Source organism: Anarhichas minor, unplaced genomic scaffold (assembly GCF_050575085.1).
Source record: "Anarhichas minor isolate MPS153535 unplaced genomic scaffold, ASM5057508v1 ptg000007l, whole genome shotgun sequence".
Taxonomy (NCBI): domain Eukaryota; kingdom Metazoa; phylum Chordata; class Actinopteri; order Perciformes; family Anarhichadidae; genus Anarhichas; species Anarhichas minor.
The window spans coordinates 21,649,051-21,655,050 of NW_027466453.1; positions in this window are offsets into that span (position 1 = coordinate 21,649,051).

A 6,000-nucleotide genomic window follows, 5' to 3' on the forward strand; every position below is an offset into this window, starting at 1 on the left:
TATCCATTTTGGTTGCAAGCAATGAAAGAGCTTAAATAAGGCTGAATGTACAATATTGATCATAATATTGATCTTGTAACCTGAAAACACACATTTCAATTGTTTTCAATTTGTGCCAAAACACTAACTTTTGCATACTGTAAGCAGCTGAATTATTGTAATTATAAAACCATTTTCCTTTAGCCGCTGACACGTTTAGAGAAAACACGTCAACCCAGTTAATGTTTTATTTTTACACTGTTTGAGATTTTTTCAATTTTTTGTCTACATTTTGGTAATTTTCATTATCTCTTTTTACACTGATGAACTTGTGAGGTATCAATAAGTTAACACTGACTCTTAGTACTTTACTTTAGACAGCGTAAGCACATTTGATAATTCTTCACTTCTACTTCTACTTGTAAACATTTCTGTGTTTCTCCCACAGTACTATTGGTGCGTTAACTTAATGCGTCTATAATCCATATTTTCACAGTAACAAACTATTGAATTTCAAGTAAACTTTTGAAATATCTTTAAAAAAAAAAACCTGAAGCGAGTTTAAATATGTTTTTGAGGAAGTTTTATCAAATGTTGCTGCTTTCAATTCTCTTTCCTAAGCCGATATTTCAAAATGCACATAAATGTATGTATATTTATATGTGAATGGAAACGCGGCTCATGTAGCAATGTGAACGGTGTTGTTCTTGATGATCACTACAGATGAAAATCTCCTGAATCTGCAGCTCCCCTTGGCTTTACAGGACCAACACTTTACTGTTTGATTCACTCTCACAGCTCTCAGTGTTATTTTCAGCTGTTTTCAGCAGAGAAGCTGTAAAAAACCAGCAGACAGACAGAATTAGTGGAGCATTTAGCAGCTAAAGTGAGAGATATTTCCCTTCCGAGACCAAAAACAGAGCAAAAAGACACTGTAAATTGGACTTGCATACTTCAGTTGCCGTTAAACAGGACTACAAATGAATGATAGTGTTGCTCCATAACTGCTGGATGTGTAAATAAGCAACTTAAAAGGTGGCCCAAAAAAAATCATTATTTTGCTTCACCACTGAAGCAAAATATATACGTACTGAAGGCTCCGTTATGCACCAAAGCATCTTTTGAGTGCTAACTTCCTGCACTGGTGCTGCGCGTTGCCATTAGACATAAATGCCTCATCATTCATAGCTCCGTTTGAGCCACTCCTCAGTATCTGGCACATTGTGATGCATGCTGATCCGCCGTGGATCAAGACCAAATAGTCTCCAACAGGCCCCCTGATGGAGCAGTCTGATTTCAGCAGGGGGACTGGACTGGAGCTGTTGGTGCAGCAGAATAACGGAGAAGGAGAGGACTGCTTCACACCTGTCAAACAACCACTCTGAAAAGTGACAAAGTGTTTGAGAGTGTGTGTGTCATGAGAGGTCTCAGGGCAGCACCAGAGCGCCAGAGATCCAGAGTCAAGTGAACATACAGGAGGAAAGAAACGTTTTTAAAATGCATTTCATTCACCTCCATTGTTATTGACTATCTAATGTCCGTGTCAGCACTTAATCAAAGTGAATTTATACTCAAACCGACCTTGAGTGCCTGTCTGTATCCTTGGACAAAGTCTATATGTGATTGCTGCTCCTGTTGTGTGTGTTGCCGTTGATTTGATAACAATGAGATTAACATTTAGAGAGGGTGGCAGTCAGTTCCGCCTGAACGGCACGGTGTACGTAACTCACTGCATTAAAATTGAGCAGCAGGACTATGACAGCAGATATTCCTATTATAAAGTGGCTCCTTCCTCCAGCAGGCCACTAGCATGTAATCACTTTCTCTTACAGTCGCTAACCTACAGTGTATCAGCTTTCCTCTTCATTAATTCCTTACTCGCTCTCTTGGAACAGCCAGTAGAGTAAACTGTTCTTTCTTTATTTCTTGCTTGCAAAGGTTTTGTCACCAGCACTTTATTTAGTGGTACACCAGCACCAGTAATAAATAAATAAATAAATAGGAAATCTAGTTAATGATCAGCTAAAGGCTGCACCATAAAATCTGCCATAAATATAGATTATACTGCACCTCTGGATAAAATGTGTACTTTCACCTTAAAGCGTACCTTGCTGCAATTTACCACTTTAAGATTACCAGGTATGACATGGGTCACATGAATAACAACATTTTTAAAACAATAGCCAACATTTTGTGGTAATATTCATATCTTGTTGTACATTTCCATACCAAAAAAACCTTCTGTATTTGCCCCCAAATAATTTTTTTTGTCAGAATCAAACAAATATGTCCACAACAAATGTATTATTTTCTCCTGTTTGAGTAGCGTTGGTACAAATCTACAATGCCAAGCTGTTTTAGGAAGTTTCTGAGACTTAAAACTATTCCTCATATGTTTTTAAAAAATATTTACTGTATGTCTTCAGTAGCATGAAAGTCAGAGAGTATACTTCTATTTACCAGTAGCAGGTCTTAAGATGTACTGGTTGTCCTGCGGGTGGCACTGGAGTGTTCAAATAACCAAAGGTTCATCCTGGGGAGCATGAATGTTCTTTGGAAACTTCATGCCAATATTTACTTTAGAGCTTGATATTTCTGGCAAATGTTGGTGTGGAAATCTCGGCCCAATGTTGGTAAAAACAGCCTCCCCCCCCAACAACATCAATGGTAAAACATGCAAAGAAAATATACTTGTCCATCGCTGCGAATGCAGAGCGGCCAATCATATCGTAGCATCGGCCACCTTAATGATTGTAACAGTGAATAAAGACATTGTCTCCAGTCTGGATCTCCAGGTGATGTGTTGCTTCACTTTTACACTGAGATCTGTAGCTTGAGCTTCTATCTTTATCTTTTCAACCTGTTTTCATCCTGGATACCTCATTAAAACACACATTGTAGACCCGTTCTGTCTGCCTTTCTCTGCAATCACTTTTTAGTTTTCCGAAAGATATTTTTTAAGGGAGTGCAGTTAGTGGCAGTGTGGGCTCCAGGGTAACGTAGCTCTGACAGGCGTGACGGAGTAGCAGCAGGGGGCGGGGCTTTGCAAAAGGAGTAAATTGTGGCTTTAACAGACACATCGTCATATAATCAGGAAGGAGCCGTGTTCCGTTAGTAAGAGGACGACGTTGACGAGCCAACATGCCACATGCAGTATGTAGTTATTACTCTGAAATGTCTCCAACCCAAGCATGTGCACCATATGTGTCCACTCTGCATTTGTGAGACAGGAGAGAGGGGGAGAATTAAGGTGAGAGAATGAGTAAGAGCTGGGAGCAGAGTGGAGGAGGCTCAGGCATGTGGAGGCAGCTCGGCTGATTTGCGGCTTCATTCCAGCGCGTGGGCCCTTTTTTCAGGCTCTGTTGCCCGTAACAGGTTGACGAGATAAACTCTGTAGCCGAGCCAGTCAGATGTGGCACACAGTGGAGGCGCCCTCCTCCTCGCTCCTCTCCCCTTGGCCCGGTGTCTCATTGTGACGCCGCGGGGGGCTCCAGTGTGCTGGCATTACACTTTTTCACACGGCAGTAATTGATTTCTTTAATTTGCTTCAAGAGAAACTGTTGTCAGCCAACCAGGCAGCCATTTTTCAGGCCACTTTAATTAAATGCCAGGTCTTTAGGTGTGATATGAAATTCGTTTGGCTCCTCTGATCTCCTACTCCTCAGACAATTCATTAACATTTTCATTTCTGCCTTTATGTTTTTACACAAAGCTTCAAAAAGGAGCTCATCAGTGACATTTCGGTTCCCGCGCTATACATTCAATCATTTATTTAAGTGCATTTAGACTAGAGATTAAGTGCAGTGTGGCTGTTTCACATGAGATAATACAGAGTCTGTAGAGCCTCAGTCAGCGGAGGAATTAAGGAGAATAAAAAAGCAGACCTCCTGTTGGGCGTCTTTTATTGGAGGTTCTGTTATGTATTGTAGCTGTTTCAGGTTACTAAACCGTACCGAGATAATGGAATTCACTGCAGTGAATGTCAAACAAAGATTCAAGTCCATATTCCTCACTTTTCTGAATCTTCCTCTCGCAGCGTCATTAATCTGCGGTGAACAGGTTTTCATCCCTAATAGCCTTCAGTCCCTTTCACAACAATCAAAAGGTCTGTTTAGCCCTACGATCTGATGGGGAATCACAGGTTTCAAATCTCTTTCACATCTCACATGTAACACCTGATGAAACAACGCGGGGCAGGTGTATCTTCGGTCTGAAGCAGCAGCAGAAGAACAAGCATTTATTTCAGTCATAATAGCAGGGCAGCAGGCACACCTCCCTAATAATATCCCGATGCCTCCCCACTCGCTCTGACTCAGAGATCTTCTGAAAGGCCCCTCTCCACTCATCCTCTCAGAGTGGCCTTCCTCTCGTGGAGATGAACAGCAGCTGCCTCTTCCTGCCTCCCACCATACGTCAACACATCATCGGCACCGCTCTGCCTGCCTGCCTTCAAACGGCAAAAATAACAAACATGAGGCTCGCTAAACCCGAAAGAATAGCCCGCTGCAGCTCATATTACAGCGGTTGATGTGTATTGACAAATATATTTTTTGCTGGCGAATACTGTGGTTACAGCCAGACGGCGCTTGCAGAGCAGGAGTTTGTGTAAGAGTTGTGGAATTGAGTGGAAAAATCGAGGGAATGTTTGAAAATAATTTAGCTGCAGGAGTTCTTCTTGGGTAGTCAACATTTTTGGCACGGCTTTAGGTCAGTGCACCACCTTTGTCTTGACTGAACAACTTTTAGATGAATTGCCGTTACATTTTGTCCAGTTTAGCCATCACTAAGTTGCCCTCTTGTGCCATCATGTGGTTGACGTTTTTTGTACAGCTTGATACAGATTCATGTTCCCCAGAGGATGAATCATAATGACTTTGATCCCTAACTTTTCATGTTGTGCCACCAACAAGTCTAGGGGTTTCACTTGTGAAAAATGACATCTGTGAGAAGGATTAGTCATTTTGTACAGACATTCACGGTCCCCAGAGACGAAGCCGACTGAAAAATGATGCGCCGGAAATTGTAAATATCCCACGAAATGAACGTAATCATGTATGAGGTACGGGTGGGAGGTAAGGGAGCTGGATGGGTCCAACAAACAGAGATCAAACAACAATCTCTCAGCCAGGAGACCGCTGGTCCTTCCCCGTGTGAGACGAGATGTCTATGTTGATGTATTTGTTCCAAAACTTGGTTAAAGTTAAAGTTAACTGGTTATAGTAACCCAAATAACAATATTTTCCGAAACCTAACCGAGTAGTTTCCTGTGAAGAGAGAAGTTTATTTTGAAAAGATCGTATTCATGTGACAAGCGGATTGCTGATTGCTTCAAAAATCATAAAGTGTTTGTCAATTGTGTTGATGATTTTCTAGAATAATCTCAAATCCCATTGGGTTGTTGTGGAGGGAACCAGTGTGATGCTAACTTCCTGTTGGCCTGCAAAAATACAACAGCACTCTGCAGAACTAATGACATTCCCATCGGCTTTAGCTGTACATTGTATTTAGTGCTTATTTGCATATGTTATCATGCTAACATGCTAATTTAATAAGATGGTGAACATGCTACATCAGCATGTTAACATTGTCACTGTGAGCATGTTAGCATTCGGTCATTATTTAGCTCAAAGCACCCCAGTACAACATCACATATGAGATTTCTCTGAACTCATGTTCATGGTCTACGTTTCAGCTGAGCATGAATTAAGAAAGGGAACTCAATGACATCACAGAGAGACGAGTCCAACCCTGGGGTGTCAAGTGGACGTGTTTGCGTCACAGTCCGCTTAAAGCGTTTCAGCCTCAAGCAGTCTCTCCTTCAGCAGCCGCATTCCAGTAATTGTTGAGAGTATTTTTTGCTTTGTTTTGCAGGAATATTGAACACGTTGGCGGCTCATTCATGATTAATGTGGTAACAGACACTCTGTGGCTGCTCTACTCGTTTCCATTACTGTACGCAGCAGCATGCCGTCTAATCTTTAAGTTGTACCTGCATCTCCTGAATAGAGTGATGTCTATTAG